We start from the raw sequence: 13028 nt of genomic DNA, 5'->3' as shown, positions 1-13028 counted from the left end.
TACCAGCTCTGGAAGGAAATTTCTATGGTCAGGGTCAGAGCACCTGCCACTGCACTCGCCAAGCTCTGATTTCTCTGTCACCGTTATGGCGACGACTCGTTCGCCAGTTTAATGTACAAATTTCTTAAGATATTACGTAAAAAACTGCAAAAAACGTCTTTGTTCTCTGCTAACACTTTCACATTTTCCTAACGACTACTTGCTAACATTCAGTCGACGGAATCGCTGGTGCAGTGCGCAGTGCGTTATGCTGCTCCGTGGAGCGTGGGTTCTTTCCTCTGCGTTTCTACTTTGTCGGCTGTGCAGATGCTGAGACATTGCGTATCTCGGCGATCACATTTGTACGAGGAAGACACTGAATACAATAGCAACGAGAAGAAAAACGAAATGTTACTTTGCTGCAGTTGTTGTTACGTTTAAATAAAAAGAGAGCGAGAGAGAAAGAGAGAACGAACCGTCCGCACAGGTGATTTTGCAATAGTGGCAAAATGCAAGTAGCCGAGACACTATTAGGAAACTTTCCAAACTGCCTCCACTGCGGTTGATCTGTTGAATACGGCTCAAGCACCTTACAGAATGCAAAATTCAAAGCTTCTACGTAAGATCGAGGGCTTAGTGTCTGCAAATCATTTCTCTGGCCGACAGCTGGCAACATTATGAAGCTTGTTTGGTGATGCCAACGGAGAACTAACGTATAAAGCTCCTGTCCTGATAGCTGCTGAACATTTAAGAATCGTGTTAGATGAGATTAACGCCGCTTCTTTTAAGCCTTGCGCGTGCTTATTTCAGGCGTAGAACTGGGTGGACGTCCACATTTATTCTGCGCCCGTGCCTATAATGAGCAAAATGAGCCGGTACAGTATTTCCCTTTCTGATGCCGAGTCTCCCCAACTGCCCTCTCTTTCGGCTGTGCTGTGTGGCTAACAATAAAAAAATTGAGGGAACTGCATGTGTTTGACCTCTCTTGATGATACGCCCGCTCCTAAAGGTGGTTGGAAAATGATATTCTTTATGTCACCGAAAAATAACGATGCGGATTTTGTAATGAATGGAATACGAGTGGGGTCCCTTCCAATGCGCAAATGATGCTTCGCTGGCAGGCTGGTGGCCTGACGCAAGCGCACAAATCGAAGATCCAAACATGTTCCCTCACTGACAGCAATTTAAAAAGGAGTATTGCCGAACAGTATACAATATTACCTATCTGGCAAACACACGACCACTAAGTTATTGTTTCTCCCGTACTAGGAGTTCAATGGACGTGACGGTGACATTTGTTTTCGGACTAACTTTGTGTGTACCTCGATTAATCAAGCATTTATTATGGACAGAACGACTACTAATGCAAATTACTGCCAGCGTTCGGTAGCAAGCTAAAATGAGCCATAATGAATGCAATCAATGTGGCAGTGTTGCCAGCCAGGATACACTAATTTTGCTCTTTACGTTTTCAAGTTTATTTCTGAGAAAGCAAATACTAATTGCGTGTAAGCATTGTCTTGCAGTAAGAGAACAGTTTCAAGTAAAAAACGTAGCGCAAAAGTTTAATAATGTGCTTCGTTAAGAACAATGCTAGCTGTTGTGAATAATTTAGAGCATGTTTGAGCCCTATAGTAGCAGAAAATTTTCATTTCACCCGAGGCACTAGCAAGCCATGCCTGGCATTGCCATAACGAAAAAAATGTAGCTTTAGCTTTTACTCCAATAATTTTACTCCTGCAGAAACTGGACCAGACAGTCGGCCGTAACCAGACACACTGATTCTACGATGCAGAGAAAAGATAGACCTGCTACCGAGCGCACGCTTCGTTGCTCTTTACTAGGAAACGGGCAAAAGGGTTCGGCCGGTTGTGGGTCGATCGAAGGCAGTGATTGAAAATTCTCAATCGTACCAGTTTTACAGCGCACTAAGGAACATCCCGATAGCAAATCGATAAGAATTTATCATAAATATTAATGTTATCATCATCGCAATCAGCCTATTTATATGTCCACTGCAGGAGAATGCCTATTTCAATCCCATCTAATCACCCCTCTTTCGCGCCGTCTGAACCCTTTATGCCTGCCAATTTGCTAATTTCATTACACCGCCGTCCTCAACTGCGTATTCCTTCTCCTTGCGCCCATTTTGGAACTTTAATAGACATTCGGTTATCTGTCCTGCACATTACGCAAAATGAGCAGTTTCATCTTACCTCTCGCATACTCAAATAGAATATCGGCTGCCCCTTCCACCGCAATACTGTGGCAAACATCTCTTTCAGTACTTTCCTCGGACTCCGAATTATACAGTCATTGCACTCCCCACGCCCTTCCTGGGGCACAGATTAGATATAATCGAAGATCTGGCCAATGTTTAATGTTAGCTTTAATGATAGCTAACGTTTTTCGCACTAATGAAATAAAAAGGCTCAATAAGTAAATAAAAGAAAGCAAAGTTCGGATATCATAGGTAATTAGAGCCGATGGGATATAATAGGTAATTCGGCGGCGGTCAATAACAAACCGTTCTTACGGACTAACATACTCTTTAATCCAATGCTTAATGTTGTTGCGCATTACAAAGACGTTTCGAGCATTTGGTCGATATTTTGCGTGGCCTGACATTCAGCCACGACGCCATGAATCGCGGCCCGTATTCACATATACAGTAGAGCCCATGGCAAGTATATTGGTGCCGGGCCAACTCAGAAACTGCGAGCTCCGTCAGTCAGCAAAAATATTTGAAGAGGAAGCTGGCTAATGAGAAAGAGATATAGCGAGCGACACAGATTTCTAGCTTTCGACAACCGTATTGGAAAGGACAGTACAATAGTATTTCCAGTGATTACCATGCTGTTGCGTTCCCAGTTCGCTTTAATCGCTGCACAATAGCTTCCGGAACATACCGTTTACTGAAAATCCGCTGCTTCATAACTACAATGCTAACTCACTTACAGAGGTTTATCGTTTATTAGTATCGACACAGCCACCAAGGCACATCGTAGAGCCAGCATGCTTCTGCTTAACACTTCCGAACAAAACGTAGCAGCAAGCGTGCCTTAACAACAAAATGCAAATTAAAATGTAAGTACCTCACTTTGTCTTTAAAGAAAGGATTAATTAATGCAGCGCGCATTCTTTTTCTTTTGCTTTATATCAGCTTGCTTAAAAAGCGTGAGGTTTTTCAAGCACGCAAAAGTGGTAACATGAATAATATGCGTGCACTTTCGGTGGGGACTTCAAGCGCGGACTAAGGCGTCCATCCTGTTGTCTCTGGAAGCACCTTTAATCCACGCTAATGCCATTTGCATGCTACTCGCACTACCTACGTATACTTCTTGAGAGTGCGCCTTTTTTTTCTCCCCTTGTTTCTTCTACATATTTGTTTCTCCTTCGGGAAGTTGACTGCGTTTCGAAGAAGCGCAGGCGGCGCCTTTTTGAAGCGCATGCCCAGAGGGGTATGTTGCTGACCGCTGCTTTCAGGTGCCCCGCCGAGCCCCCATTTCTTACTCTTCCCCCCGCTTTCCTCCTTACCCCGCCGTTTCTTCGTCATTATAAGCTTCGAGCATTAAAATCTTCAAATTAGCGTACATCACGGCCTCGAAAATAAAGCTCAGCAAATGCTGGAGTTGATGAGGATCGCCGGTTCCACCAAGACAAACAAGAACACCGGACTAACGTGAAGAAGCAGAAGGGCATCTTCCGCTAAAAAAACCTGCAACCTGACTTCGGAAAGAGAAGCAACAAAAAGTAATGACTGAATGGAGCTCGTAATAGTTGCCTTAGAGCTCACTTCGTGACTATGGCCGACAAAATGAGACCGATTCTACAAGATCGCTACTTTAGTATGTTCCCCGCTTTTTAAAATATTGCGTCATCTAACCTAGACCTTCGTCCCTGAAGTAACCTTCGCAAGGGTGGACGTTTGGCCTTGTTGGTGCGACATATGTATAACGTTAAGCGCAGTACTGAAGTGACGAGGACGGGACAGGGAGTGACACACACACACAAGCGCTAGTTAGCGCTTGTGTGTGTGTCACTCCCTGTCCCGTCCTCGTCAATTCAGTACTGTGCTTAACGTTATACATATGTCGCAGCTTCCCTGGCCTCTGTTCCTACTTTTCGCCACTTGAGTCGGAATTTCGCCTCCACCATCGCTCCCTTGAATCGGCTCCTACGGGCCGACACGAATATTCGCACCTGGTCGCCCGCGTGTGGGGATGCCTTCAAGGATTGCTGTCATCTGCCCGCCTTGCCATCAAAACAGCGGCATTTGGTCCTTGCTGCACCGACGGAGGTACGCACCTGGCGCCAGATGTGCTGGACTCGGCGCTGTTTTCACTCTGTGCAAATAAATTTGGGTTCTACTAGTTCACCGTGCATACGCAAGCCGGACCGTGACCGAAGCACACGCGCGCACACACGCAGGCACGCACACGAACACGCACACGCATTCGCGCGCGCGCGATTAGACGGGCATTTGTGCGAACACTTACACACGCGAATACACAAGATTGCTCTCCCGCAGAATATGATCCCGTAAACCTTAGCAAGTCACCAAAAACACTAGAAGTTTGACTGATAACGTACTCGAGAGTACTGTAAGGACACAATAGCGAAATCGCCTGTGACTGAATAATATACTAAGGAACTCGAGGAATAGGCCTAAATCTTTTGATGCAGCGTTAGTAGAGTCAGTCATAAATTCGGGGACTACTTCCGTACCGAGATCATTGTGCGACCAGTAATGGCGTGAGAATGTTGACTATCATTTAGGTGCATATTATTCTCTGAAAGCTCCTGAGACACTAATCGCCGCGCTTGATGCGGAGTCGAAACTAATGGTCCGCCTGTGTACGTTGAACAATCAGCAGCAAAGCGTGGGATACATGATGCATTCTCTGCACCAGAAGCCGGACTGACAGCGCATGATTAATATCCCCTTCACAGAGCTGCCACCCTTAGCACAGCAGATGTGCGCAGTCACTGCGGCTTCGCATTGTAAATAGGCCAAAGCGTTGGACAGATCGTGTGGCTATATGCTCCCTGGTTCGAAGATTGCATGTCGCGTTTGCTGAAGTTGTACATAATCTGGGAGTGTAGCAACGCCTCTGAATCACCGAGACCACTCTCATCTGTTGAGTGTGTGGGGACACATTAATCTCCTCGTGCAAATTATCTGTCAACAAGTGCCTCGCGGAAATAGCTTTTGTGTCAGAGCCTACAAGGGCATATAGGAACAAGTGCCAGACTCACAATTTTTAGCGTTTCTTTCGATATGATTGTGTCTCTCTTCGTATATTTGATCAGTGACACCTACGGTAGAATTATAAGGGTTCCTAAGAATACAAAGTCCATGCTATTTTATACTTTACATTTCATTGGCGCTACTGTCGCACTCAATTCCTTGTCGTTGCTTACCTTAATTTAGTCTTACTGACCTGGTATTACCTTCCTGGTATTACCTTTCTTTCCTCTTTACTTTTCTTCCTATCTCTAATTTCTGTTTCTATTTCCTCCTTTCAGAATACGATAGACAGGCGTCGTTTTTATTTACCTTATTAAACCTATTTAACGCTGGCGCCTTTATCAAGAGCCCGTCATAGTTTGTGAATAGAGGGGCACCGGAGAACCAGTAATATGAAGTTACGACAAACAAGTCCACTAGGTTCCACATAATCTGTCTTTGGAATCGATAAATACAGACGTCACACGGCTGATGCGTCAAAGTCGGTGACTTGGCTCTCCCGAAATTCCTCGACAGCTTTAACAGAAACTCTGCTCTAGTTTTCGTTAGACTGCGATATTATCTCCCCCGGGGGCGTATCATGCCAACTGACTTAGCGCATTGCAGAATTCATAAATAAAAATGATTCTGTATTTAGAAGCCAGATGCAGGCGCTAGCATGAAATATCTGTAATAACATCAAGAAAAATCACTGACGTTTGTAATCCTGTTTTTAAATATCTATTTGGGGCGGCTTTCTGCCGGCTCGCCCGTCATCAATAATTAGCCTAAAACAACCATCGAGCTAGGTTTGAACGGGTTGCAAGCCCACAGAGAGGAAGGAGGAAAGAACTGAACGGGCGAAGGATCGGATGCGTGAATGGAGATTTTCGCTGCACTAAACAGAATCATTGCTACGTGACTATTCGCTCAGTACCTGTTAGCTTGTTTGTAAATGCATCATTTTATGCCTCACTTCGTAAGAACGCCTCACTAGAAAAAAAAAAAAAACCTTTTATGTACCCGTTCATCAATGACCCAACGAGCTGGAGCTGCCTAAATAAAATATTAAAGATTGTGGTTGCTTAAGTTGGGCGCTCAAAATTTTACCAGCGCTACTCGTTGCTGAAGCGAAACTCGTTGGCTCAAATGCATGTTAATAGCCTCTTCACCTGAGAAAATGGCTGCTGTTCTCCCAAACACGTTGACCTTAGTGTAGGTGAAGTCGCTGGATGCAGTACCGTAATTTTTCCTGCACACCGGGAACCAAATTATGATTCGGTCATTGCGAATGTGCGTCACTTCAGTTATTACTGACTTGAAATATAATACGAATAAAACAGCAAGGAATGTTGAAATCTCTGAAAAGATTAAGCCAGCGTACCCTAAAATACTGGCACGGCACTTCTAAGCAAGATCTTGACAGTGAAAGAATAGGAACAATTTGTAACCAATACAGTTAAGCAAAAAGCCCATCAACCGGTAGGAGTGGTACCTTGCTGAACTCCTCAAACAAGACACGTCAAGAGAGACTGCAAAATGATACACAGTTTGTCGCAAAATTCATTTCATCCTGCGAGCACGAGGATTGGAGTCGAATGGGAAAGAAGGAAATACCAAGCTGTGGGAAGGCAAATGAGCGAAAAAAAAAAAAAATCGCCAGGCCGCGCGGAACACGCAGCACAGTCACAGCGAAAGCTGGAAGAGCGGCCTTTCTGGAGCCCTTTCTAGAGTACACGTGCAAGGTACCCACTACGCCATAAATCATCGTAACTTTCATGAAGCAGGAAAGCACCCACTATGCCATTATTCGTCATTCTGCGAAAAAGCGTGGTACCTGCTACAGATCTGTAAGGCTTTATGTGCACTTTGTTCTGTGGCTGATGACGATGAAGAATTATGGCTGAGCCTTTTGTAATGGGTTGGAAGCAATCAACGACGCAGGGGCGTAGCCAGAAATTTTTTTCGGGGGGGGGGGGGGGGGGGCACCTCCTTGATCTGAAGTGGGGGTCAGGCAGGCAAATGTTATCGAGTGTCATTTTGAGCTCTGTATGCCATGGAAAAAAAAATTCGGGTGGGGGGGGGGGGGGGGGACGGGCCCGGTTTTAAACTATCCTAGAATGTGCCTACTGCAAGTACAGTTCCGAAGTGTCTACTACGCCATACATCTTCTTTTTGCAAATCGGCTAAGTACCCAATATGCGTTCGGAAGGTGCCACGCGCAGCTGCAAACTTTGTTGATGCTGTTGCTGATAATCATGATTAAAGATGTCTGAGCTCTTTGTAAAGGGTGGGCCTTTAAAACACCGACACGTTGCGCAATTCACATGTTTTGACACCTGGTGCGATTCTATGTTTCTGCCACGCAATATTGTATGCGTTAAGGAGCTTCCTCTTATACTACATGGCATTCATATAGTGTTTTTTTTTTTTAAAGCAGTTTCAGGCAAAGCGTGGCTCTGTGGTACAACACCTGCTTTCCACACAGAATGCGTGGGTTGGATTCTCACCCGAGCCCAAGTTTTTATTATTTGTTTATTTGCATCTTGCTCAGTTTTTCTCTCACGGACAACGCTGATTTTTCGCTCAAAGCGAACGACGCCGCCGCCGCCGATGTCGATACCGGAATTTCTGCAAAACGAGTTCTTTAACGCCGAAGATGAACATCGCGGAAAAGCACGGTCAACGAGAAGCAAACACACAGGACAAGCGCAGGACAGCGCTTGTACTGTGTGTTTGCGTCTCGTTGGCCGTGCTTTTCCACGCTGTTTATATTCATAGAATAACAGAGAGCTGAGCTAGTTGGTAAGTATTCATTCTAAAAAGACAGGGCGTGCAAACACGGACACAAGAAAGAAGTCAGGACACCACAAACGCCGACTAACAACTGAAGAGACGCACAACGGCTGAAAAGAAAGAAGGCACGAAAACTTACCTGCGCATGCCCATGCAACAGGCGAACCTATCAATCCGGCACGCGTGGCGGTCTACGTGGAAGATAACTGTTAAGGCATTTGATTTCATCTTTATGCCAGTTAATCGACGGTTGGCTCACGCATGCGCTACTACTATTCTCGATATGCCATGCTTCAATCATCAGGCGCGTTTCTTCATTTCTATGCCGGTACAACACTGCGCATTCATCAAATTTTGGCGTGCACTTACAATCTCGACAATGTAAAGATAGATTAGAAGGTGAGCCCCCTGTTAGCGATCTCTTATGTTCCAACAATCTCTGGTTGATGCATCGGCCCGTCTGTCCTACGTAGAAACGGCCGCAGCTGAAAGGGATCTTATACACCACACTCCTTATCTCCTTATCTCACAGGCACTCCTTATCTCACAGGCTAAAGAAAGTAGGAACTAGATACGGCGTTAATGTTGTTTTCACGGCTGCCAATAAGCTAGGTAAGATTTGTGCCGCTGTGCAGAGGAAGAATGAGGGAGTAAAAGACAAGAAGCGGACCGATATTTGTTTCGTAAAACACACCAACAAATTCACTGTTTGCCGTACGAGTGTGGTGTATAAGATCCCTTTCAGCTGCGGCCGCTTCTACGTAGGACAGACGGGCCGATGCATCAACCAGAGATTGTTGGAACATAAGAGATCGCTAACAGGGGGCTCACCTTCTAATCTATCTTTACATTGTCGAGATTGTAAGTGCACGCCAAAATTTGATGAATGCGCAGTGTTGTACCGGCATAGAAATGAAGAAACGCGCCTGATGATTGAAGCATGGCTTATCGAGAATAGTGGTAGCGCATGCGTGAGCCAACCGTCGATTAACTTGCATAAAGATGAAATCAAATGCCTTAACAGTTATCTTCCACGTAGACCGCCACGCGTGCCGGATTGATAGGTTCGCCTGTTGCATGGGCATGCGCAGATAAGTTTTCGTGCCTTCTTTCTTTTCAGCCGTTGTGCGTCTCTTCAGTTGTTAGTCGGCGTTTGTGGTGTCCTGACTTCTTTCTTGTGTCCGTGTTTGCACGCCCTGTCTTTTTAGAATGAATACTTACCAACTAGCTCAGCTCTCTGTTATTCTAAGCTTCATTTCTAGTACTCTGAGCCCTTTTCCGTGTTACCCTACTTATCTGAACAATCCTGCCTCTTTGGCTTCGTTAATTGCTATTTGCTTGGTCCGTGCTAGAACTTTTTCATGGTTTTCTAAAAATAGAGTTTGCCCAGTTGAAGTTCAACTTTTGTGCGGCTTTCTGCAACCATCTACCGGACATGCCAGGAGGATATGCGCCATAGTGACGGCGGAATCATGGCGTCAAGTGAGTTTTTACCAGGAATGCCTCAAGGTCCGTTGCTCGACTTCGCGTGACGATCGCCGCCAGAAGCAGATGTACGCCGACTGGATGAGGGTAGCTAACCAGCATGCGGAATTCATATGGAGGGTAAACCTTCGAGAACTTCAACCATGTAAGAGGAAGATTATTTCTACTGTTTCACCACAAAATAACTTGCTAGTCCTTGGAGGAGCTGCCTTAGATGATAGTCACAGCAAAACCCTAGCCTTAGGTCCTAAATACTGTTTTAAGCCGAACCTGAAACCAATAGACGTTTTAAGTTTGCCACGTACAATCACTAGAATTGCTCCTGAAGAAGAGCGTTCCCACTGCATTTCAGACTGCGTTGCTAGCATCAAGGGTTCTAATATTCATCTGAAGTGTTCTGATCCTATCCGGCCTTTGGTTAATTACTGTGTCGAGAAGAAACTCAGGCCAGTAATTTCAGATAAGGAAGGGTATTTTGTAATTATGCCGGACGGTTTGTTTTCAGAAAAAGCATTAACAGCCATAGAAAAGAATTTTAGGACGGTAAAACTTAAGCCATCGGTAGTTAGGCAACGTGCTGTCGACCTTTTGTTAAGACATAATCTTGAGAGAATAGCTTGTAATGTCAAGAAGGCCAAATCACTTACTTTAGAATTGTTTTTTTTCAGCCAAAACACATAAGAACGAGATTCCGTTTCGAGCAATCGTTTCAGAGCAAGGCACCTGGCAAGTCGCTGTATCTAGTTATTTGCAGAACTGCTTAACCTCTTTGAGTTTTTCAGACCCTTTTCGTATGCGTAATTCTCAGGCGCTAGTTCAGTTCCTCTCAGAGGAGAACCCCGGCTGTTGTAAGGCCTTTAGTATGGATATTGAAGACCTGTATTATTCTTTGCCGCATGAGGAATTGTTAAAATGTGTAAATGAATGTATTAACGAACAAGAGCACCAGACGGTTTTCACCGAAAAATGTGGTGTTTCTACCGGGGCATTTCTAGAAATCCTTTCCATGTATTTAAAGTCGACGCTGGTAGGTTGGAAGGAAGGCGTTTATGTGCAGAAATCAGGGATATGTATTGGTTCTAAAGTTGCTCCGGTTCTTAGTGATTTATACCTTAGCAAGATTGACAATCTTTTGGAAGGCGCCTTAGGTAATTCAGTTATTAAGGTTTTTCGTTATGTGGACGATTACTTGATTTTTTGTAGTGGTGAGGACATTGAAAAGGTGGTAATTTCCGTGAGCGAAAAATTTGAATTAAGTGGAGGAGGGCTGAGCTTTACTAAAGAGGTGCCTCAGAATAATGGAATACAATTTCTAGACATTTCCTTAACGTTCCAAAAGAACCACTTGTGTTGGCAGTATTCTCCTAGATCTTCGAAACCGCTGTTAAATTTTTCGTCAAAGCACTCGAAAGTTGTAAAAAACGGCATCGCCATGTCTTGCCTTAAGTCAGCCCTCACCAAGTCGTGTGAGCATAAAATGAGTGATAGCTTTAACGCACAGGTTAGACGTCTTTTAGATGTAGGGTATCCTAGTGATGCAGTGGCCACGGTCGCTGAACGTTTAAAGAAGTCTATTGTGTTAAGTCCGAGCATGGTTGCAGAAAGCGATAGGAAGAAACGTGTCGTAGGTATACCGTACATTCATCGCGTATCTCACAGGCTAAAGAAAGTAGGAACTAGATACGGCGTTAATGATGTTTTCACGGCTGCCAATAAGCTAGGTAAGATTTGTGCCGCTGTGCAGAGGAAGAATGAGGGAGTAAAAGACAAGAAGCGGACCGATATTTGTTTCGTAAAACACACCAACAAATTCACTGATTGCCGTACGAGTGTGGTGTATAAGATCCCTTTCAGCTGCGGCCGCTTCTACGTAGGACAGACAGGCCGATGCATCAACCAGAGATTGTTGGAACATAAGAGATCGCTAACAGGGGGCTCACCTCCTAATCTATCTTTACATTGTCGAGATTGTAAGTGCACGCCAAAATTTGATGAATGCGCAGTGTTGTACCGGCATAGAAATGAAGAAACGCGCCTGATGATTGAAGCATGGCATATCGAGAATAGTAGTAGCGCATGCGTGAGCCAACCGTCGATTAACTGGCATAAAGATGAAATCAAATGCCTTAACAGTTATCTTCCACGTAGACCGCCACGCGTGCCGGATTGATAGGTTCGCCTGTTGCATGGGCATGCGCAGATAAGTTTTCGTGCCTTCTTTCTTTTCAGCCGTTGTGCGTCTCTTCAGTTGTTAGTCGGCGTTTGTGGTGTCCTGACTTCTTTCTTGTGTCCGTGTTTGCACGCCCTGTCTTTTTAGAATGTTTATATTCAGTATGAATAACCATCTAGCCCAGTCAGCTACATCTTTAACGGCATCGCGTTAAAAAAAAAGATGATATCAAATGAAATGGGATGACAACGCCTTCCCAAAAGCTCTCGAACTAATGCATTACGTTGTAATACTACAATTTTTTTATTAGCATATGTCCTGGACTTATAGAGTTTGCATTGTGGGTCGGGGTACGTGCTAGACTTCAAATTCCTTAAGTTGTTTCATCTCACTGCACAACGCGATCAGGAGAACTGTCATTTCTAAGTAAGGCGACGCTGAGCCTTCGTTAAGGCTGAGAAGCAACCGTTGCTTGTGTGAACGTAAAATGCGCACAGTACAAAGATGTAAAGATTTACAATAACGCATACATGTATAAATTTCGTCATTTCCTCGTCACGGGAAGTTCCAGTCTGACGTAACAGAGCGGCCGCGTTTACTGCACACCTGCTCGCTATTGCTCGATACTCGATATCGCCATTAAAATTCGATGATGAATATCTCAAAATTACGTGCAACTTGAGTAATTCATAAAAAGTGGTTATGCCATAAATTGTGACAGCCAACAACGTTCCCATATAAACGCCTACCCTCAAGTCAGTAATCAAAAATTCAATTAAGGAGGTCATCTTAATCATTCACTTCGATGACACTTTATCTACGGCAAAGTATTTCCGCCTCGACCTAGAGTTCGCGTGCGAAGTAGTGATGCAGAACTATCGATGGTACTGGCAGGCAAAGAGGTGGAAAACTGGAATAAAAATCATGTTTATTTTCAGCACACATATGTCGCAAGGATGCAGTTTAAAAACATAGGTTGCAAGAAGAAAAAAACAAGAAAACCTTCTTTTTGCCAGAGCGCAAAGGCGCCTGGTCGCCATATGAGCGGGGTTGCCCCCCTCCCTCCCTCCTTCCCTCCCTCCCTCCCCCTCTTTCCTACCAACCTGCCGGCTACCAAAATAAAAGTTATGCATTTCTCTCCTTTCTCTTTCAATGCGACTTTTGGTGCTGAATATTCTTAGCCAACTCGCAAATGTCTACATCAAGGTTGCTTACCGGCAGACGTAGAAAGTCGTGGAGGTGTTCATCGGGTAGTCGGGAACGCAAGTTTGGTTTGAAGAACTTCAGTCTCGAGAAAGTCTGTTCACAGACGTATGTATACTGCCGAACACTGTTATCATGGCTCTGCTAGTTTCTTCAAACTTTATT

Source organism: Rhipicephalus sanguineus, chromosome 1, assembly GCF_013339695.2.
Source record: "Rhipicephalus sanguineus isolate Rsan-2018 chromosome 1, BIME_Rsan_1.4, whole genome shotgun sequence".
In the NCBI taxonomy this organism is placed as follows: Eukaryota; Metazoa; Arthropoda; class Arachnida; order Ixodida; family Ixodidae; genus Rhipicephalus; species Rhipicephalus sanguineus.
Note: the sequence above shows the minus strand (reverse complement) of the source record.